The following is a 23,436-nucleotide window of genomic DNA, read 5'->3' on the forward strand; positions in this document are numbered from 1 at the left end:
AGCAGATGTTCAGTGGGAAGCAGGAGTGGGAGAGGGGCTGGGGGGGGGTCTTGAGGGGCGTACCCCGTGGCCCCTGCTCGCCCACCTTGCCCAGGTGCAGACACAGAGCAGAGGCCCCGGGGACTCGGTAGGTGGCTGGGCCAGGGGGCTGCTCAGGGAGGGGAGGGGCCCCTGCCCAGAGGCCTTGTCCTTCTTCCCGCCATACTGCAGGCTTGGCCGATTTTATGAATGTTCATGTTCGCAAATGTCCCTTTCCCTTTCCAGGTCTCCCGCAACGGCTCCTCAGGCCCCCAGGCCACCCTTCCCCCCCGCCCCGCCTCCTGTGCACACTGGTCTGGGCAGGCAGCACCGGGCCACCACCAGGCCACCACCAGATCTGGCTCCAGTGTGAACGCAACACCCCCGGGGCTGTGGTCAGGGAACCTTCTGGAGGCAGACAGTGGGGCCGTCAGTGCAGGGCCCCGGGACCTGGCTTCACTGCTCCTCGCCTGCCTTCTGTGCCTCAGTTTCCCCATCCGTGGCTCCTCAGAGGACTCTCGTTGAGAGCGAGCCCTCCTGAGCACTGTTGCAAATGTGACTGTCTTGGGGAGGGACTGGTCTGCAAAGGAACAAGCCTCCCTCGCCCCCCCCCCCCGCCCCTACCCCATCTTTGGCTTAAATTCGGATTTTCCTACAGCAGCAAATTGCAAGGACAACCTAGAGCCCCTCCCGCGCGTGTAGAGAAGCGTCAGAGACGCCCCAAGAACACCGAGCTGCCGAGGCCGGCTGGCTGCCGCTTACCGTTCTGAATTGGCAGGCATGGTGGGGTCGATGGACACCATGGCGTCATCCGCGGTCAGCAGAGAGATGGTTGTGTTCCTGGAAGATACACCGCGTCAGTGTCCCCACGCGCAAAAGGGCAACAGGGGTCCCGGGGCCAGTCCGGCTCCCAGACACGACACTTGCGTTTGTAACACACGAGCGGCCGTGCGTAATTCCAAGGGGGGTTTACCTTGTCCTTTTTTAAGTAACTTAAAATAATTCTTGTTCAAGTTTATTTTATTTTGAGAGAGAGAGAGAGTGAGCACAAGGTGGGGAGGAACAGAGAGAATCCCAAGCAGGCTCTGCACTGTCTGCGCAGAGCCCAACACGGGGCTCCGTCGCACAAACCGTGAGATCGTGACCTGAGCCAAAATCAAGAGTCAGCTGCTTAACCGACTGAGCCACCCAGGTGCCCCCATTTTTAAGTAATTTAAAATGGGAATCGGGGGCGCCTGGGTGGCGCAGTCGGTTAAGCGTCCGACTTCAGCCAGGTCACGATCTCGCGGTCCGTGAGTTCGAGCCCCGCGTCAGGCTCTGGGCTGATGGCTCGGAGCCTGGAGCCTGTTTCCGATTCTGTGTCTCCTTCTCTCTCTGCCCCTCCCCCGTTCATGCTCTGTCTCTCTCTGTCCCAAAAATAAATAAAAAAAAACGTTGAAAAAAAAAAATAAAATAAAATGGGAATCGGAGGAAGTCTAAGTTACGGAGTCGGGAGATCAAGGAGATGGCAGCGAGACAGCAAGGAGCGTTTATGTTGGCCAGCGACGAGTTCGGTTTGCTCCCCGACCGCACTGTGGGGGCCTGTGTAAGCGGGGCACGCTCTCCTACGAAGCAGTTTCGAGTGGGTGAGCTGAATCTTCCCCCGACCTCTCGCCCCTGGGGTCTCGCCTAAGCCGTGTGGCCTTGACCATGTTATTTAAGCTTCTCTGCCCTTCTGTGGCGTGCATGGGGTTGTGGGGGGTGATACCCAGATCCTGGGCTGTTCTCAAGAATTATACACGTGTATTGATCAGCACAATGGTCAGGGAAAGATGCCCGGGACTGTGGGCCAGTTTTGCAGCTACAAACTGCCATTCGTTGCCGTTCCAGGCACGTAGTTTCCTCCCCTGCCTGTGAGACGCTCCTGGTGTTCCGTCCCGGCCCTTGACCGGGGCCACAGCTCTGGAGTGAGATGCCACGCCACGGCCACTCCTGACCACTCTTTACAATCAGAAAGTTAGGAGAGAGGGGCGCCTGGGTGGCTCAGCCGGATGAGCGTCCGACTTCGGCTCAGGTCACGATCTCACCGTTCGTGAGCCCGAGCCCCACGTTGGGCTTGTTGCTGTCAGACCGTCAGAGCAAAGCCCGCCTCGGATCCTGTGTCCACCTCTCTCTGCCCTTCTCTCGCTTGCGCTCTCCCCCAAAATAAATAAATATTAAAAAAAGTCAGGAGAAAGACTGCACTCAGACAGACTGTTGATTGGGGGAAATAGCTCTTCTGGAATTGTGATGATTCCGGGAGGGGGTCACTGGCCTTTTCAACTACTCTCAACCCGTCTTCCCAAACGTTGCCCCGTGGCCACCAGACCCCGTCCCGAGATGGAAAAATCTCACCTGTGTTAAAGCCAAAACACAACCACCCTCCTTTGGCCTTTCTTCGAAAGCAAATAAACAGAAGGAGAAAAACCCCTCGGAAGACGGTGATTTCTGCCTAATTCTGCCCAGCGGTTTCCTCCATGAACACAGGCCGTGGCCCAGGCCCGCGGGGTCTCATTCACGGATCCGAAAGGGCTCCCACGTGTGAACCGAGCCCACCGGGCCCTGGTGCGCCTGTCGTCCTCAGCCTTGGCGGCTCGCCCTTCCTTCCCAGGCGCCTTCCCCTCGAGGTGAACTGGCCTGGCGAGGCCTGGCCGGCAGCGGGGCGTCCAGATCACTCACCGAGGCAGGCCGGTGGCAATGCAGAACAGATCCATGATGTCACTGGAGTTGCAGTATTTGCTGAAAACCACCTGTAAGACACAAGCAACAGGGAGGTGACGGGCGGGCGGGGCGGCGGGCCGGTTTCCATGGCGACGTCAGGCGCCTCCAGCCCTGCCTCCCGCCCAGCCTGCAGGTTCACCGTAAAGAGAGACCATAGAACTGTGGGCACGAGATGCTGGAAGAATGTGTTTTCATTCAGCCCATCCACGCGGACTGTGAAAACTTCAGTTTTTCTTTTGTGTCTTGGAAAATGTCGCGAGAGGTAAAGCTCTCACCCGTGGCGCACACCTGCGGGGGACGGTCACCATCGGTGACGTCTGACGCGCAGGCAGACCCCCTCGGTTTCGTGACACGGCATTGCGGGGAGTCTCCAATGACTCCTGGAGACCGTTATGGAAAAGAGTTTGTTAAAGGTGATTAACTTAAATAAAAAAAAGGTTGCCCTTGTGGACTTCGGGGGGCTGAGGCTGTAGGACTAAATCCAAGGGGGCATCACCACGGGAAAAGCCAAAGCGAACCGGCCAACCAGCGGTCTCCACAGCAAAACACGTAGCACGCGGGCAGGTGCACAGCGCCCGGGGGGTCCCGCCCCGGGAACGGGGGAGAAACACGTTTGCATCAGCGTCTTCTGTCCAAGGGGTCCCGACTGTGAGTCTCTGCTCTGAATCCCTCCCCGGGAGCGGCCGATCTCCGTGGCTGACGGGGTGTGGACAGTCCACGGCAAAGCCCCCGTCTCCACCCACTGGACGTTTTCCTTCCACATCGTCCCTGGCTGACCGCCCCTCCCCTCGTCCCTGCGTGGCGAGAAGCAGCCCTGGGATGGGTGGGCATCTTCCGGTGCCCAGAGCACCACTTTCTCTTCTAAGACCCTCTGGGTCTCTCTTTACAGGACGCAGTGAATACTCTCCCCGGTGCACCTCGCCTTTCTGTGACCAACGCCACTCGCCGTGCGCTGCTGGCCTGGCCACGCTGAGGCCCAGCCAGCGCGCCCTCTCCCCGCCGGCCTATCTGCACCCGCAGTCACGGCGCTGGTGGCCCGCCCCGCGCTGGTGGCCGCTGCCCTGGCTCAGCCTGGCGACCTGCAGTGGCCCCTGCACTGTCCCCGCTCCTGGTCCTGCCCTAGTTCCCAGCCTTGGGACTCGGACACGGCCGTGCCACTCTCCTGTGCAGCAGGGACTCTGGCTGCCCGTGTGGCCGCGTCCTAGCTGGCTGTGGGGGGGTTCCGGCCTGGGGCCTCGCCGGGGGCCGCCCCCGCTTCGCTCCAGGCCGTGGCGCCCCTCCCCGGGTCCTCCGATCGGAGCCACCCCTGCTTTCTGGATGCCCCTCCCCCCACTGCTGGCTGCATTACGAAGCCTCCCCGCCCCCTGGAGAGGAGCCTCGCCTTTATCTGACATGTGCCAGGCCCGCATTTTCACGACGGCACATCCCCAGTGACCCCAGCGCAGGCCCGAGCGCCACAGTCTATGCCTCGGCTTTTCTGGCCGTGCCGTGAGCGGGCAGGCCCGGCAGGGCTGGGTCTGGGGTCCTGGCGATTCGCCCACCGGCACAGCACCACTTCTGACGTTCTCGTCCTGAACCTCTGTGAGGTTGACTAGGGGCTTTCTTCCAGGCCCCGGTGAAGGGCAGGGGTGCACAAAGGAGGCAGGCGAGGGCGTTCGCAGAGGGGAACGGAGAGTCACTTCTCCCCCTGGCACTGCTGACGAGATGTTCCTCCAAGGGTGTGTTCGGTGGAAGAATGCCGATGTCTGGGCCCCGGCACGAGGATTCTGAGGCAGAGGGTCTGGGCTGGGCCCCGGGAACTTTGGGTTAGGAGCCGGGGGTCTCCCGGCTGCCGTGAGCCCCGCGCTCCTCCCTCCCTGACTGACCACAGCAAGGTCCCTCCCGGGGGCCTGGGTGGGCTGGGTGGGCTGCCTCAGACCAGGAGAAGGGGCACCCGTGTCGTCGTCAGGGCAGACGCGACACCTTCATAGAGGTCGCCGCCCACGCGGCTCATGTGCACGGAGGCTCCCCACGGCGGGTCGGGGCCCTGTGCCAGCCTGCAGCGTTCACAGGCAGGGGCGGTCTCCGAGATTCTTTCTCTCCAGCTTCTTCTGGAAAGCCAGCTTCCGCCGTGGGCTCCTGGAGGCTGGACTGAGGAGGGGCGTGGACATTTGCGTCCCCGAAGATGCATGAACGCAGCCCGTTGAGACAGGGAGGGCTCCTCTGACTCTGCCCAGCGCAGCCGGCCCGTGGGCGGGGATTTCCTGTTGCAGCGGTTGGGGTGACAGTGTGGGAACCGGGGCGCCTGGGGGACGCTGACGCGCTGCCTCTGACCTCTCCGACCCCGGGCAAGCTTCTCCGCGCTTCAAATTTCTCTTCTATGGGAATGGGCAGAACTGGGCAGAGTCACGTCTATGCCGTGTCTCTGCATCAGCCAGAGGCCAGGCTGTGATTCCGCCCAGAAGGGCCACCTCGGAGCCCCAGAGAACGGGACGAAAACTACCTCCACGCCAAGGGGCAGACTCCCGGGGACGGGCTTCTGACGGCCTCGCTCAGACAGCGTTCAGACCGTGACTCTTTTTAGCTGGAACACAGACAGCTTCATGGGCTCACTCAGCCCACAATCGGTGGACGGGAACGTGGTCCAGGGGGGTGTCTCCTGTGCTTGTCCACAGAGGCTTCACCGGCATCTAAGTGCCGCCTGTGGCCGCTGGAAGAGAGACACTGTCCTGCTCGCCCGCCTGGCCTCGGGACAGCTAATCACAGAAGCTTGAAAAAATGCACGTATGGGGTCTCCCGCTGAGACGAGGTCAGGCAGGCTCACGGGGCGCCCCCGCCCGCCTGCTGCCCCGTGGAAGCTACCCAGCCACACCGAGCGAGGCCAGCCTCGCTCCAGACCCAGAATAACCCCCCGTCGAGGTGATTTTTGACAACAGGCCAGGAGGCCGGAAGGAAATCCGGGGTAAACAAAACAGATGACGCTGGGTGTCTCCACTGGAAGGTCACGCCGCGTCCCCTTGTGATTCTGCTTCAAGATTACCGCAAGCAAGGGGCGCCTGGGCGCCTCAGTGGGCTAAGCGTCCCACTCCGTCTCAGGCCGTGATCTCACGGTTCGTGAGTTCGAGCCCTGCGTCGGGCTCTGTGCTGACAGCTCAGAGCCTGGAGCCCGCTTCCGATTCTGGGTCTCCCTCTCTCTGCCCCTCCCCAACTCACGCTCTGTCCTTCCCTCAAAAATAAACAAACATTAAAAAAAAAAGATCACCGCACGCAGGCGTATGGTCCTTGGATTTCCCTTTTGTGCTGGTTGTGACATCTTCCTAGTCCCCCCCACCCCCCTTCAGCTAATGACGTCTTGTGTGTGAGAGCCAGGCTTTCCCCTGACCGAATATGCCACGAGCAGGTGAGAGGCTGGGGCACAGCGACGGGCGTGCCTGATGGTGGCAGGGCTGGGACGGGGTTCTTCGCTGGTGGCAGGAGAGGCTCCCCAGCTGAGGTCAGGTGCTCCTGGCTGTGGGAGAAGCTTTTTCGGCTCGGGAGACCCCCCCCCCCCCAATCCCGGGCAGCCTTGCCAGGGGGCCCCGTGGCTTTTGGTTCCCACACCGAATCATTCTGCAAATCCTTTCCCTTTTGTGCAGCCAAGAAAGAGTGCTGGAAACAGGAAATGTAAACGGGAGACGTACAGGGAGGAAGCCCACAGAAAAACACAGATTTTGTATTTCCATCTGGCTCGAGGCAGCGCCCGATGCTCGTAAGTAAGCGACGTGGGTCCCCCTAGACCCTTTCGCGCGGTTTGACTGGCAGCACCGTGATATTAGAGCAAGACACGAGAAACACACGAGGACCCATCTCTCGCCTGCTGGATACTAATCTTCTTGTTCGGCTGGGGCCTGTGATGCCAGCGGGAGCTTCCGTGTCTAGAACCTTCCTGCTGCCGCATAACCGATGAGGGGCACGGGGGCCACAAGCCCAGCCCCATGCCGGGATCAAAGCCAAAGAGGCCCCCTCAGGCCCCACCAGCCAGTGGCGGTCGGAACGCGTCCAGGGCCGCCCCGCCCCGTGCACACACCTGGCCGCAGCACCTAGATTCCCAGGTTGTGGGTGTCATTCCGTGCCTGCACTCACACCAGCCTCCTTCCAGCGACAGGGCAGGGCAGGGCAGGGCTTGTCCCCACCGGCTACTCCCTCTGCCCACCGGCTCCTCTCTCGCCCTCCCCACCCCTCACCGGGAAGACGGGAACCTTGGAGCCTCGGTTTGCCATTCTGCAGATGGCACCGATTGCATCAGGCGACCTGCTCCCGGGTCCGTGAGGAGCGACACGGGAGGGCGGGTGGCTGAAGGCATCATTCGGACACCGTGTTTCCACACAACCCCAACGCCAGCCGTCTCCACTGCGCACGGACCTCACGGTTCCCGCTGGCTCTGGAATCCCGCGCTTCTGGGTGCCGGTCTCCCGGGAGCTCTGGGTTGCCAAACGCACCGGATGACCTCCCGCCCCATTTTGTTTGGCACCCAGTTTTGTTTTCGTAGGACTTCAAATTTACAGCCTGTGGGATTTCCAGGGCTTGAAGAAGGAACATCTAACCCAGTTCTCTGCTTCACTGTTTCTTGGGGAGGGAGCAATGCTTGACTCCAGAAAGGCAAAGACGGAAGCAGGGGTTGGGAGGGGGATCCCCAAGCTCACAGCAGGACGGTCCTGCTGCTTTGTGGCACTGATCAACAGTCGGTCAGGACGAGTTAGAGAGGCAGGTGTCACTGGAGCCCAGGTTGACTGGACTTTCTGGCTCAGCTCACAGTTGGGACCAGCCTTGACCCATTCCTATTGGGCCGCCCAGGGCTGAGACCCGGGGCTCTGGCCAGGTTGGCTGAGCGGGGCTCCTTCCTGACAGGCGTCCTCCAGGCCTGTCCTTACAGGTGGGGACTCAGGTTCAAGGCGCAGGGACGGCAGTGGCCAATGCACACCCGTCAGAGCGCAGGGCATCTCCACCCGCTAGCTGTCCAGCACATTTCCCGCAGCCCCAGATCGGGACACGCCCGTACGCACCTCCTCACATCCGTCCACCGCGAACCCTGAGCCTCTTGAACTGACATAACCCCACTTCTGTTTCCAAGTATGAAAAGCACCTCGACCGACATACTTAGAGGAGCAGGGCTGGTGGCTGCAGAGGGTGGCCATCGGCCGCCAAACCCGCGACCGGGTGGTCTGCGGGTTACAGACACAGGATGGGCCGGTTCTAGAGGACGGGGTGTGGCTTCTCTCTGATTCTGGGTCCAGAGGCCTCTTCCCGGAATGTGATTCTGTTCACAGAGGGCCCTGGTCTGTGTTTTCCCCGCTCTCCCCGGACTCCCCTTTCAGAGGCTCGTGGAGGGAGCGTGCGGGGAGGGACCCCCGAGGTCCCGGCTTCCAGCCACACTGTGCTGCTTGCCTGCCAAAGGCAGGGGGGTGGACGGGGTCTCCGGGCCGCAGCGCCAGCTCCAGGCAAACGAGTTCCCCGCTACAACGCTAGGCGGGTGAAGATTTGATCGTGGCTGAACCGCGGCTCCCGGAGGGCACTCTGTGTGTGGTCTTCCTGCAAACCCACGCGCAGGACAGCGCTGCTCCCAAGTCCCCTCCGGGAGCTTTCAACCAGGACCTTCCACGGAGCGATGAAGCTGTGTATCCGGCAGGAAGCGCGCGGTGCGGATGTGGGCGGGCAACCCGCGAGGAGAGGAGACCCCAGTGACAGTGATGAGCCGCCTGGGATGTTCCGGAGCAGAAACAGGATTTCGACGGGTGCACTGACTGGGAAACAGGACGTGGGCCAGCAGTGACACGGGGATGGGGTACGGCGGGGGGGGCTCCAGGCTTCGGCGAGACCAGCAGAGGTGATGAGGAGTTCACCGACAGATGGGGGCAGCCCGGACCTTTTCCAGAAGGTTCTTCCCCCTACTCAGAGGGCCTGGGAGTTTGGGCTTCCTCATCCTCGGCCAGTGGCAAGCTGCCAGGGCTCCTTCGTGTCCCCCTCCCGTTTCCGGCTGTCACCTCTCACCCGGACCACTCCTGCGTCACCACACCTGGCTCCGTGAACCCGAGAGGCGTGGTGTTACGCCCAACAGTACGGAGGGACTGGCCTGGCGAGACACCTTTGGTGGCCAATTCTTCAACTCGGCAGCAGTGTGCATGGCGCGGGCAGCGGCCAGCGGCCAGGCTGTGACTCACAGGCTTGACGAAGCTCCTACTCCAGCGGAGGAAGGCGGTGGCTGGTGTGCGCCCCGGTCCCCGCACGTCCGCACCCCTCCCCGGGCTCCCAGCCCTGCTCCGCATCTGGCTGTGTCAAGGCAGGCCCGGCCCCTGCTTCCACGTCCACCCCAGCCCTGACCACAGGTGGCCGTGGCCGCCACACCATCCGTGTCTCGCTCTGCCGTGCCCAGAGCCTGGCGCGGGTCCAGCGGGTGGTGGACGCTCAGGAAATGCCAGATGCCTGTGGCGGGGGCGGGAGAGGGGGGGCTGCATCCCACGTTGGCCAGATACCGGGGACCGTTGAAGGATGTATTATGCCTCATGACACATTCACGTGCGATTCACAGACAAAGCAATGTTTGAGGAAAGCTGGTCTTAATGTCCACCGTCTGCTCTCCTTTTGTTTCCACTTTCCCCTCGGGTAAGGATGATGACAAAGCATGGGGGGTGCACAGCCCCGGGCTGGGCCCCGCGGTCCCGGTGCACAGAACCAGCCGGGCTGCCCGGGGAGGGCCGCAGGGCGGGTGGGTGCTTGGGCTCCGGAGGGGGCAGGTGCGCAGAAGCGGGCTGACGGCGTCTTCATGGCCTTCACACACATGACTTGCGGCTTCCTGCCCGCGGGCCTTGCTCTGCCAGCTGTGGCTGGCACCGTCTCCGAGGAAATGACCCACTCTTGGGAGCCGTCGGGCTCTTGGGCAGGAGTAGGAGAGCCGCCGAGGGCTCAGGCCTGTAGGTGCCCCCCCCAGGCCTCGCGCCGCGCCCTTCCGGGTGTCCCGCACCCCAGCGCCCCCCCAGGCCCTGCACCCTGTCCTTCCAGATCTCCTGCACCCTGTCCTCCCGGGTCTCCCACACCCGCTCGGGGAGGCGGGGGCCCGGCCGAGGCGCTTCCCCGCAGCTGCTGAGAACGACTCTTGCTGGGCTTGTCACATTCTCGGGTGGACTGGCACGAAGTCAGTGACCACTAGAAGCTGGGTGTCCTGCGCAGATATCTGTGGTTTTGCATTATGAAATGCTCCCCATCCGGACAAGTAAGATAACCAAGTGGCTGCGTGGGTTTGGGCTGAGTTTTGCAGCCTGGGAAAGACGACGACCGCCACCATCACAGAAGAAAAGTTCAATCTGCAGATGTCGGGAGGGGACTAGGGACCAGGCAGGGTGGGGGTGGCGGGGGTGGCCTCCCGAGGGAGCTGAGCGTCCCCGGGGATCTCCTCCGCGAGGCCGGCCACCATCCTGATCGGGGCGCGCGCAGTCTCACGAAGCTGGCAAACCAGACGGCGTTAGTCACCTTCCAAAGTCACGGAAAACGTCCCCGGAACCCCTGAAAATCATTAAAAACCTCTCGGTGTCAGACATGTCGTGCTTTCGGGGTTGGCTGTTGTAAAACATGCAATCACGTTCATTGACTTGCTGTTCCCGTGTATGGCGCCTGTGAAATTTTTTACTCAATTGCCTTAGCAACAGTTTTCACAGAGCTGCTTAGAACCTGGGGGTAACGAATCTCAGGCAAAATTGTCCTCATTATGATTCTCCTGCGGTGTTGCCCCCCAAGGGATGTTACGGGCTTCCGCTGAGGATACTGAGTCACGGACACCACACTGCTGGGGTCCTAGCACAGGGAGGGAAGACGCTTTCCTCTTCCACCAAGTCCCCCTTCCCGCGGAGCAACGGGTGAGCTCTGCTTCTCCACACAGGGAATGTTCCGTGTGGCCTCCTCTGGTTAATCAGAACTGGATGGATGCTTCCGGGACGCTTGCTTCTGGCCCCCCCAACCCCCCTCGCTCTGTTCACACCGGCTGTTGATCTCAGCCCCCCGGGGCATTTTAAATCTCAGTGTTAACTTGTATTTACTCTTGTAATTGATGATGATGTTCATTAATTATAAATGTCCCGCTGACATGAAAAATCTGTACTCCACCAAAACAACGGTACGGACTTCTAAAAATAGCCATATCGGCCTCCAAGAAAATAGAAGGGAATAACCAAATTGACGATGGCGAAAGAGTGATAGACGGCCAAAATCTGGAAGCGACGAACGCGCCCTTCGACGGGTGAACGCCAGCACGCTGGGGTCCGTCCACACCACGGAACACCGCTTAGCAGGAAACAGAAATAAATTACCGGTCCACACAACGACCGGATGAATCCGGAGGGATTCGTGCCAAGTGAATAAAAGCCAATCCCCGAAGGTTCCATACTGTGTGATTCCATTCAGATGACACCCCTGAGATGACAAAACTTTAGACACGGAGAACGGATTAGCGTCAGCCAGGAGCTGGGGACTGGGTGGGTGGCGGCAGGAGAGGGGAGGATGAGTGGGGGGTGGGGTCTCAAAAGGGGTGATCGGGGGGTGGCAATGAGAATCTGTGCGTTTGACAAACATGTATACAACGCAATACGCACATGCGAACAAGCATGATTAAGCGGGCGAAACCCGAGTGAGGTGTTGGGTCAACTCAGCGTGCACGTCCTGGTTGTGACACTCCTATAATTTTGCAAGAAGTTGCCACGAGGGAAACTGGGTTTCCCTCTGGTTTTTTTTAAGTTTATTTCTTTATTTTGAGAAAGAGAGAGAGAGAGGGAGCAGGGGAGCGGCAGAGAGAGAGAGAGAGGGAGAGAGAGAATCTCGAGCAGGCACCGCACCGTCAGCACAGAGCCCGGTGCGGGGCTCGAACCTACGAACCGTGAGATCATGACCTGAGCCAAAGCCAAGGGTCAGATGCTCCAAGGGCTGAGCCACCCAGGCGCCCCTCTCGGTATTCTCTGCTACAACTGTGTGTCTACCTATGGAGGGGTTTTGTGCGGTAGCTCTGGCCGGGGGTCGCGAGGGGGCGCCCTGTCCGGAATGTGCACCCACACGGCCCTGGCGGAAAGTGGTTTGGCAAACGCGTGCCCTCTGACCCAGAAAGCCGTTTCCAGGAACCGCTCTTAGGGAAACAATAACAGGGAGCATAATAATAAGAGCATTTATAAAGTGCCCTTCTAACACCGTTCGGGCCCTTTTCACGAGTGAGCTCACGCCTACGGCGAGCCAAACCCCTGACCTGCGCGGCCACTTTGCAAGCAAAGAGCCACGGCCAGGGAGGCTCCTCTCCTGTTACGTATTGCAGAGAAACGGGATTAGGAGAAATATCACATAAATGACGAAATGACTCCATTTGAGCTAGTCTCCAGGACGGAACGTTATGTTGGCACTAAAATCATGTTTCTGAAGACGACTTCACGTTCTATCGGAAAGTACGGCTGACGTAATGCTGAGTGAAATGATCAGGATAAAGAATTATGTAAATAAAAGAGAGCCACACACGCACACACACACGAGAACACAGCCTCGGGAGAGGTCCCGAAACGTCTGGTGGCACAATGGGTTCTTTTCTTTTTATATGCTCTGCGTTTCCCAAATATTCTACAGTGACTCTGCAGGGCTTTTAGAAGCAAGAGTTATCTAGATCTGGAAGCTGAGGTTAGTAACTGATAACAGAAGTAGCTTTATGAACATCCCCCCCCCCCCCCAGAGCACGTGCTGTGCTGCATTTACATAGAATTCTTAGGAGACAAATAACGGCCTTTACCATTTTTTATTCGGAAAGAATATTCTTTGGCATTATGCCAAGCAGATGAGGAAATTAACCAGAGGACAAAACCCAGAATTTAAATAGCGCTCAGCAAGGAGTGTGGGAACCAGCGTGAGAGGGAGGCACCAGGGGAACATGGGGGGCAGGGTGCAGAGCCGGCAGGGGGTGGGGGGACCCAGAGAAGGCGTTGGGGGGAGGGCACAGCAAGAATCCAGGGCAGAGAACGAGGCCAGGTGCCTCCTGGGGCAGAATGAGGTGAGAGAGAAAACTGGGGCCTGGAGGGACCCCACGGGGCACTGGGACCCGGAGGAAACCCGAGTCGGGGAAACGGAAGGGGGAGGCCGGGGGGCGCTCCCGTCCCCAGCAGGTGCTCTGAGTTTTGGAGACGCAGCCAGGTGCTCCCCCACGGGCCGGGACTCCCTGTTAAAGAATTCCTAGGCTCCAGACCTTACTGGAACGCCCCTCAGACCCATGCATCTTCAGGGCCCTGCTGATCAGGGACCAGGAAGGGTGTGGAGGCCCGGGGCCTCCTGCTGAGGAAGCTGCAATGAGCAGGCTCAGGGGCCCTGCAGAGTCCAGACCAGCAGATGGGCTGAGACCGGCTCAGGCGGGGAAGCGGCTGACTTCTGAAGGGCGCATTCTGGTTGACCAGAGCCGCCCTGGGGCACGGGGGCACAGGACGGGGTCCTGGCAACCCCTGATTCAGATTTCCTTCCTTCCAGTAGATTGCCTCAAACTCCTTTAGATGTAATTACAAAGCAAACCCTCGGCTGTAATAACCTAAGTATCAATGATCTGAGGGGGGGACACATTGTCTTTGGGGTCAGGTCCGCTGGGTTGGCCCCCACGAGGCTGCCCCTGACCACTGTCCTAAGGCCGAGTCCTGGCCCCCAAGTCATGGGGCCACACAGTCCTGCTCACGTCCGCAGGACAGTGTGGGCCAGGGTGCGCTCCTCAGGGAGCGTCTTGGGAGCCAGTAAATCTGGGGCCAGTGACGTTAACTGACGCTGAGGCCGTTAGCCGGTGGATGCCGCCCCGAGCTCCCGATTCTAACCCCAGTGCTCACGCGGGGACCCCCTCTGTTCCCATTCGTTCTTTACTGCGTGCTATAGATGTGAACTTACAGGACAAATGGGTACTAACACATGTCACTTAACTTTATATAAGCTTCACATATTAGGATTGCATGTAAAATTTTGTGTGTGTGGAGGGGGAAGCAGTTGGGTTGCTAGCACTGTGCAAATCACAGCACTAACTCTTTGGCCATCAGGGCAGAGTAAGTGGGTCTGGCCACGAGTAAGTCAGTGGGGTGAGCGGCTGCTCTCAGCTGGCTTGGTCTGAACCGGCCGGTCTTGGTTTGCCTGGAGCGTGGGCCATTTTAGCTGTCTCACATCCCTAGGATTACCCCTGGCGGGACGCTGGTGTTGTGCACTGCTCCAGGCACATGCAGGGCAGAGGGGTGAGCAGGGAGGAGCCACAGACGTGAGTTCACTTCCAGCCTCTCCTCTTACCGGCTCAACCCAGGGCAGATTTCTTAACCGCTCTGAGGCTCTGACTCTCCGGCAGAGTGAGGAAAGTAGTTTTCCTGCGCCTCTGGGATGTCAGGAAGGTTCATCATGACACACAGAGAGCTTGGTGTGCACCAAGTGCTAAGTTATGTGGCCGCTGTGATTACAGGAGGGGCCCTTTGAAACCCTTCCCTGGGGATGGGGCTGGGGAGGCTCCTCCTTGACCCCTCAAAGGCCATTTTCACAAGCAAGAGGCAGCAAGGGCACACAGCTTCGGCCTCGACATGTCGGCGTTCCTGGGTGTTTCAGCAGAGTGTGGCACGAAAGGACGTGTTATCTCGGGAAAGCTGTCACAGAGCAGGTTCCATCGCTCTGGTATCCTTGTACTGCTCATCAACCACATTCAACTACATCCACAGTGCAATGAAAACTGGGGTCAGGTCGACGCAGACGTGTATTGATTAGTTCATCGAATCACCAAGCAGGAGTTGAGAAAACTTTGCTGGGCTCAGGGATCAGCGTGACCTCACTCTGGTCCGGGTTCGTTTTGTCTTCGTTAAACAGGAAGAAAGTCTTCGGAAGATGAGGTCCCCGAGGGCAGAATTGTGGGCGGTTCTTTGCCTCCCACGGAGCACAGGATCTGCCCATCAGATCCGGGAGCACTGGCGCCCAAGGGTTGGCCTGTGCAAACGAGCTGGGGCTGAAATTTGCATCTGCTGGTTTGTGTCACACCCCTGATGATGCCAGAGCCACCATCGTCACCTCGACTGTCACCTCCGCCATCACCTCCACCTTGACCTCTGTCATCACATCTTCACCACCACCACCATCACCACGACCTGACAGGATCACGACTATTCTTGAGCCAGAGTCTGAGCCCAGTGACCCTGGGACATCATCATCACCCCTGTCACAGATGAGGGCTCCGAGCCACAGAGAGAGAAGAAGCTGGCCTGGCCAGCGCGGTCCCAAATGCAAACTTGGACCCGCTTGGCTCTGAACCCAGTGCCGCGTGCTGTTCCTGAAGGGAGACCTCTAGGGGCAGTCTGCACGGGAAGCAGGAGTGGTCTCTTGGCCTCTGCCACTGTCACTTGCCCGTAATGGCGTATCCGTCCTCCCTTTGCCTTGTTTTCAATTATCGGTACTTCTGATGACATATTGACTTAGGCTCCTCTCCCAGAGGAAAATAAACCAATTCAAATTCCTTATCTTTCGTCTATCAAACTGTGACTTATTTTCTGTAGTTCCTAGAACCTATTCAGGTTTACATCTGCTTCTAGAAGCTTTCATAAGGCTTTGTCTGCCTTCAAAGCACACCAGGGTATTTCGGTCTGACTCCTGGATCCCATGCCCCAGCTTCAGGAGTTAGAGCTCAACCCGCACCGCCCATAAAGCGGCCAAATCACGGCCCATCCCTGGACTCACAACTTTTCTATCTTTGAGGGAATTAAAAGACGAATTTCCACCGGCTTTTTAGTGCCCAAGAATTACAAGTGTTTAATATAGAGAACAGGCTAAAAAGAGACCAAGACCAAAATCCCACATTTTATGTTTTTAAATACTCAAGAAATAAACACGTGTCGCCGAGGAAGCATGTGGGCCATCTACCTCTCTCTCCATCTATCTATGTCTGCAATCTGTCTGCGATTCACCTCTAATTACAAATTTTACAGTCATATAAATGTGAGCACAATGTTTTGCCCCTTGTTTTCGAACCCTTAAGGATGATGCCGCAGAGTGGATTACAGTTAACTGTCAGGCAATCCGCTAAAATAAACTCTCTATCAGGCCTCATTTCCCTTTCCAAGTTAGGAGGTATTTTTCTGGTCACTGCGTTTGAAAAGAATATAAAATAACAGCGGAAACTACCATTTATAAGTATGCACCAGACTCATTACATACATTCCTCTACAGAAGAGAAGTTTTGTACTCTGGAAACGTTCGAGCGTGCACGACAGCGGAGCCCCACCGCGGCCCCCTACCCCCACGGCCACCAGCACAGGCCCAGCCCGAGTCATCTGCACCCCGACATCTCCCCCGCGGGGTGACTGAAAACCCAGGGTAGACATATGGCTTCATCTGTATGGACTTCAGTGTGGATCCCTAACCTACGGGATCCTTTCTTATGGTTCAAGACAGCCACGGGGCGATATTCCACATGGAAGGAAAACTAACAACAATCTCCCTTATCATCCTTCGGGGCGTCATAGCTACAGGTGCATCTGTATTTCTATATCTGGGTCTGTATCCGGGCCTGTATCCGTGTCTGTGTCTTTAAGGATCAGAAGTAGCAAGCGTTCACCTCCAAATAAATGGCAAGGAATGTAAAGGGCATGAAATACGTGGATAGGAAGAGACTTAGGGAGACCGCAAATAAATACAATGTGTGGGCCAGGTTTGGATCCCGAATTGAAAACAAACACGTGTGTGTGTGAGACACGGTCCCCTTTCCTTTCCCTGCGCGATTTGGTGAAGAACGCTCATAACCTTTGGTTCTTAAAGTACCCTTGAGGGTGGGTATCCTTCTTCCTGTTTTGTAGATAGGAAGGCTCAGAGAGCGTCAGGAACTTTTCCAGAGTCACACAGCAAGGGAGCGGTGATGGAGGGGAAGGGCGTGCGTGAGTGTCCGGCAGAGGGGCGATGGTCGGCGGGGAGGGGTGAGGACGTGACGGCTCAGGGTGACGAAGGACACCCGGAAATACTGACGACCGCCCTCGGACGCGGCACAAAGTCTCCCGGAATCGTGGGAGGGCTAGCTGGGAGCAAACACAAGGGGAGTCCCCCAAATACCACCCTCCCTGCCCCTGCAGGGCCCTCTCATCCTCACAGTGGGGGTAATACAGCTCCACGTGCCTCGAGGTGCCGGGAGGCCCCCACGGGGCGGTCGCCGCACCGAGCCCCAGGGCTGGAGTGACCCTCGCACCCCATGGGTAGACCTTTCCCTGAGGTCTGTGCTGTGGCGCGCGGCACCCGAAGCCAGCCTTCCTGGTTCAGCCCCAGCTCTGCCTCTGACGCGCCCTGGGGTTGGTGGGCACGCTGTCCTCATCTGCAACACGGGGAAGACGAGACACTGGTCGCCCTTGTAACATACTTGCAAATCCCTGCTACGTTGTGGGCGCGAGACGAATGTGTGCTAGGCAGGGACTATCCCCGTGGCGCAGGTGTGGAATCCGAGGGTCAGGATCCCACAGCTACACGCGTGTCTGTGCCAGATGCAAACTGCAGTCTGCTGATCCCAGGGCTGCCGGATAAGCAAGCGGGGCCACGGTGGCGGAGGGGGCTGGGGGGCGGGCGCACGGCTAACGGCCCACCAGGCATCTCCTCTCGGCTCCCGTGCACGCACGGGGGGGCCATCTCGTCTGTTAAGCGAACGGGTCTGGAGGCACGTTTGCTCAGCACGGCATGAGTTAACTCCGTCAAAATGAACAGCAAAATTTGGTGTGGGAGTAGAGTAGACAGAAATGTAGGACCCTGCTTGGAGTGTGCGGGCAGCCGGCAGGCAGGGGAGGCAGTGACGTCATCACACGCACAAATAAAGGCAGATGTGACCCATCTGTGAAGGAGGGCCGGCCTTGAGGGACGGGAGGCCACAAGGAGCACGAGGCACCGGGCCGCAGGTGCAGGGAAGGCGCGACCGCCCCACTGCGCCCCGTCCTCGCTCCAGACCGATGATCCCGCCGGCTTCGGGGAACAGCCGTTATGTGAGGAGCCTTGGAGACAAGGGCCTGTGGTTTAATCTGAGGCCGGAAACACGTACAACTGGGCGGCTAAGAGCCCTGTGGCGTCCTTCTCCGCCCTCCGAGGCAAAGCCTCAGCAGACGCGGTAAGATTGGGGATCCTGGGAAGAGATGAGCCCGGATTCTCCGGATGGGCCGTATGGGAAACCCCCGAATGGCGAGGCCGCAGAGAGGGACAGGGGACACAGGAGGAGGAGCGGTGTGAAGACAGAGAGTTCGGGAGGTGCTGGAGCGTGTGGCCACGAGCCAAAGGGTGCTGACGGCCCCCCGAAGTAGGAAGCAGCGAAGAACGCTTCCCTCTAGAGCCTCGGGGGGCGGTGGGGGGGGGGGAGCTCTGCCAGCATCTTAAGGGAGGTCCCGTGGTGCTGATCCTGGGCTCTGGCCTCCAGAACCGCGAGAGGATAAACTGGTGCTGTTTTCAGTGACGCTGACAGCGGGAATGCGCTGGTGTCGGCCCAGGAGCCGTTGTGTCCTTGGCCTCCATCCTAAGACTGGACTCTCTTTGCAGAGAATAGGAATCCTTGAGGCTGTGTGAGGCACGGAGTGCGGATATGACTGGGGGCGCACCCCAGGAGGGGCCGGGGGGGCCGGATTCCAGAGAGGGGACCCATCACCTTGTCCCCCCGCCCCTCCCCTCCCGGAGGGGCCGATGGGGGCCTGGGCGGGGAGGCCGGACAAGAGCAGCCTGGGGATCCACGGGAACTCCTGTCCTGGTTGACAATGCTCATCAGCAGGACACGGCCGCCCAGACCGTCTAAACAGCCCTCCAGCTCGGGCTCCGGGCCTGGGCTCGGCAGGATTTCAGGGCCCCTCTCCCTGCGCCTGTGTCTGCGAGGGCCCGCGGCCCCCTCCGCGCTGAACCCATTTGTCATGGCCGATCCATTCACCCCTCGTGTCAGTCTCCGGCTTGCTCTGTTTTGTTTTCTACTTCTGGTGTCTGAGGCCAGTCTCCGCCGTGATAAATAACGGACCACAGGGGACGGAAAATGCAAAGAGCAGACAGCCGAACGGGTAAGAAATGTGTGGGGGTGGAGTCCCCTTCCAAGGACTGTTTTGTGTGGGGACATTTCTGAAGGTGTCTCTCCGGTGGACAACTGCTTTACTTCTGGGGTCCCATTCAAGGGTGCCCGACCGTCCCGTGTCCCCTCACTGGGCCCCTGCCTGGCTCTCCGGCCCGACCTGCACCCTTGTCCCCCAGGGCTCCTTTGTGCCCAGGGGGAGGGGCCGCGAGGAGGGCCACCCACGGGAGACCCCCAGCCTGCAGCCCGCAGCCGCATCCGGGAGGGGCGAGGGGGTGGCGGGGCAGGGTGAAAAGACGTGAGGAAGCCCTGTGGCAACCAGACCTAGCCTGGGAGTCAGGAAAACCCTCCCCAGGGAGACCCTGAGCTCTGGCACCTTGCAAAGCGAGCGAGCGGCATCACTTCCATTGATGTGATTCCATCACATCAGATGTTTCCATCATCTCTCCCGGCAGGAATGAAATCGGGGCGGGGGAGGGGGGAGGCAGAAGTGCGCGGGCGGAGGGGCTGTTCGCGGGAAGCGGGTCCTGCACGGTGTCCCAGAGGCCTTGGCCGAATGGCAGGTGTTGGCTCTGAGGTCAGGAGCGGGGCGCAAACCCTGGGGATCCAGGTCCTGCAGCCCTTTGAGGAGAACCCGTCAAGGCGGAAGGCTCACGCCCCTTCCTGCTCCAGCCTCCTTCCCGGGCATCACACAGGGGACCGCGGCTTCTCTCGAGAGGAATCCGCGCACCATCATTCTCTCCTTATCCAAGTATTTTCACGGAACCCCAGAAATCACTCACCACCTCTGGCCGCCTCGAGACACACGATGGCCCGAACTCGCATGGAACCTGGAACCCACAGCTTCCGTGAGCAGAGACAGCCCAGGACGACCCGGAGAAGCGGGTCACATTTTTCTGTCCTCCCGTCCACCTTCCGGGGGGCCGGCCTCGGGCAAACCCCGCTCCCTCCCGCTAGTGACGCCACGGGGACCGTCCTGCGCCACACCGCTCCCTCTACAAGGCCACTCTGTTGCCGGCGCGGAAGGCAGGCAAACGGAGGCAGGGGCATGTTTTTATTCAAAGTTCTTTTTCATGACGCTCCTCCAAATATAACTTTAAATCCTCTTTGAAATAACTGTAATACTCCCAGAAGGACTGGAGGTTAGGATGGGGACAGCTCATCCAGCATCAGTCACGAGCTGAGGACGACGCGGGCAGCGGCACAGGGAGGGGACGGCGCGGGCAGGCGGGGCCAGACGCCCTCACCCAGCCACCCTGGTGAGCCGAGGCCAAGGCGTGGAAATCGGAGACGTGGGAGAAAGTGGGCAGCTGGGTGGCCACCGGAGTGGAGGGATCCAGAAGCCCTCATCTGCACGGGGGAGGAGTCCCTCCTTCCTGCGTCCGGGATCTCCTCTTTTCCCTTTCCTTTTCATGACCTTGAGATTTCACTAGAAAAATCGAGGATGGTTTTCCTGCCAGAAAACAAGTGTCTCTGGGTGTGGGCGGCAGGGGCCTCGCGCTGGTCCCAGCGGGCTGCGTGCCTGCCGCCGAGGTGGCTGGAGTGGCCCCCCCAGCCCTGCTTCTTGTCCTCCACCCGCCAGGCTGAAACGCCCCGTGCCTCCTGGGTGGCTGCCACACGTCCCTGCAAAGGTCAGGGTTTCTGCTCAACGCCATGGGACTCTGGGGGTGGCCTGTCACCGTGATGGAACCTCAGCCGGGGGCCGTGTCTCCGCAGTCCCGCAGAGCCAAAGGCCCGCACGCGGCTCACCGTTTAGTTTGATGCCTGGGGCTCACAGCAGCTGCGTGAAAGCCGCCAGCTCCCCGACTCTTTCTTCCAGAAGGAGAGCCTGGCCCTTAGGAGGGGTCCGTTTGCTGCCTGGACCCGCCTCGCTCCAGGGCGTCCTCTCAAGCTGCCTGCTCCTGGATCCCTCTGGAGGACGCACAAGGGCTCACTGCAGGGGCTGAGGCCGAATCAGAAACCCACAATGGGGGGTCAGGGGCTCTGCATCCAGCCTGCGGCCTCGGCTGCTCCCGCACCAACACCCAGGAGACCCAGGGTCCCCATCCCTGGGGAGGCCCCGGGCTTCAGGGGAAGCCCTGGGGGGGAAGCTGCAGGCCAGGAAGCTAGCTGGAAGAAACAGGGTGCTCCAGGCAAGAGGTGGGGCGCAGGGTGTGGGGTGGCCTGTGACGCGTCTACACCTTCAGAACAGGAGCCCGTGGGAGCCGGCGCGCCCAGCCACAGCCCTCCAGGCTCGTTCAGGGCCACGGCGTTAGCACTGGCGACACTGATTAGGGCTCTAACACAGGCAGCACCTGGGGGGCAGGTCTGATTCTGACTCCAAGAAAGCCCTCTCCCCACCCACCTGTCGCTTCTCAGCGCCTCCCCCTACCTCCCGCCGACCTTCATACTACCTGCCCACCTGCCCACGTGTCCACGCAGCGCCCCGAGGCTGATGCCCCACCTCCTTCACCTGCTCAGCCCCGGGCCACCCCGCACCGCTTCCAGAAATATTTGCGGGGGCGGGGAATTCACCGCTCCTACATTTCCCTACTCACTCCTCTGCTAGGGGAAGCTCCTCTCTGGACCCCGGCTCCTTGGAATTTTCTGGGCTGGCTTTGCCAGGTGGGGGGGGGCACAGAGGCCATCTCCCTCCTCTGCTGCTTAGGGCTCAGCCTTCCAAACAACACCCACAAAATGGGATCAAATTCACGCTGGGATGGGACCACAGCCCTGCACCCTGGCGGCTCGAGGGCGGAGTCTGAAGTCCTAAGGGCTCTGCAGGCCACGGCCATCTCTGGAGTCCTGTCTCCCAGCCCTTCTGGTGTGTGTTCTGAGCTCCGGATTTTCTGTTCTCCGCAGTGCCGGTAAGACGTCTTAGGCTTCAGAAGCTTCTAGAGATCTGAGGGGATGTACGAACCTTTAAGCACTGCTCACATCTTAACTGTTCTCTGTGTGAAGTTTATATAACGCGACTCTGGGCGAAGACATCATTTTGGGGGCCTCCCCCCAGCACTTTGGAAATGGCTCAGGCTCCCCAGCCACGCCCAGCCCCCAGCGGCTTCGGTGGACAGCCAGCCTTTCCATAAGCACCCAGGGGGTTAGCCGCTCTTGCGAACGTAAATTTAACGTTATTGAAGATTCTAGAGGATAATGTCAGCGGTACTGGGTGCTGCCTCTCTCTCTGGCATTTGTAAGACTATAAAAGTTTAAAAAAAAAAACACCCGGAAGGCAGAAGCTGGGAGGATAAAGAGCCTGAATCACCAGGCTCCAAGGCTCCGTTAACCGTTCTGCTTACAAAACAAATCGGCCCAGTGGGCGACTGGCCTCCAGGGTGACCGGACTCCATCTGGACACCATGCCCGTTACCCTGACCGTATCCTGATCGCAGGACAGGGTGGCAGCTTTTCCTCACGGCCGTGTTCTGGGCTAAACGGAGCGGGGAACGTACCAGGTCCCGCTCACTCCCGCCACTGTACGGGTAGGCTCTGACTTTGTTTCCCCGAAGCACCTCCCATCTCTCCCAGGGCTGAGGTGCTCCCCCGGGCTGCACGTGGGGGGCCAGGGGCCCGTGGGGGGAGGTGTGGCCAGCAGCCCCCCGCGGGCAGCCCGGGCAGCGACCGGCCACACACCGTGAGCCCGAGCCCTGCTCGCTTCAACAGCACAATTACAGTTGAGTGCTTGTGGCATCCACACCCCTTCCGGCAAATCAATGAAGCTGGAGCCTGGAGCCCTAATGCGGCCACCCCGCCCGCCCTCCCTCCTCTCCGCAATCCCGGGGCCCCACCTCTGGACCGGCGAGAAGAGAAAGGAAAGGCAAGTGTGGGTCCTCTCTTCGGTGAGAAGGCTGGGGGGCAGGAGGGTGGGTGTAGGGCTGCCCCGGGAAGCACGGTGTCCCTGGGCGGGAAGCATCTCTGCATGTCACAGAGCGCGCCTGGACACGGGCCGGGCGCGGGGACTGACGGCCAGCTGCCCGGGAGCCACCTGCCGCCCCAGAGCGGGAAGCCGGGGGTCTCGGCGAGTCCCTCCCAACAAGACACGGGCATCTGACTGCCTTCCGTCCGCAGCGTGAATAGATAAACTCTCAACAAATCGATACAAGCAGCGAGGGCTCTACGCAGCACTCACCACAGACTGGCCCCGCTTCGGCCCTGGACACACAGTCCTGTGTCTCATCCGAACGACCCCCGAGGGAGACGCTCCCTCCACCCCCCTTCACGGATGGAGCCACCGAGGCACGTAAGGAACTTGCCTGCGTGCCCCAGAATCCGGGCTCTGGACTGTGACATCATAATGTCGGTACGTGGACAGAGCGTCACTGAATCTGAGAAGCGCCCACCCTCCCCGAACTGTTTACCGTCCCTGCCTATAACATGTCACCCTTCACGGCCACAGCACACACCACGTCCTCGATTAACGCAACTGCGGCCAGGAAACGGCGGAGGGCTTTGGGGAGGACACCGCTTTTCAGAAAAGACAATAAGAGTGCCACCACAGCACGGCCCGCGCTTTGCACGCTGAGGAAAGAAGGGAAACGACAGAGGTTGAAAGGCCGTCAGGCAGGTTCACCGAGAGTGGAACGGAGAGACAGAACGTGGGCCATACACGCGGGGGGGATGTTATTCAGTCTTAAGAAGTCAGGAAGCGGACCCATGCCACAACGTGG

The 23,436-nt window shown here is 59.7% G+C and overlaps 1 long non-coding RNA gene across 1 annotated transcript in view; it reads right to left on the bottom strand.

Moving 5' to 3' along the window:
• Window positions 1–760: 760 nt before the first annotated feature.
• Window positions 761–23,436, bottom strand: part of LOC125918375 (uncharacterized) — a 29,657-nt gene continuing 6,981 nt past the window's right edge. Inside the window, exons 2-3 of the long non-coding RNA XR_007456430.1 lie at window positions 2,716–2,786; window positions 761–858 (exon numbers count right to left, since the gene is read on the bottom strand). This is a non-coding gene — a long non-coding RNA (uncharacterized LOC125918375). The remainder of the gene's footprint in view (window positions 859–2,715; window positions 2,787–23,436) is intronic.

This window comes from Panthera uncia, unplaced genomic scaffold, assembly GCF_023721935.1.
Source record: "Panthera uncia isolate 11264 unplaced genomic scaffold, Puncia_PCG_1.0 HiC_scaffold_72, whole genome shotgun sequence".
NCBI lineage: Eukaryota > Metazoa > Chordata > Mammalia > Carnivora > Felidae > Panthera > Panthera uncia.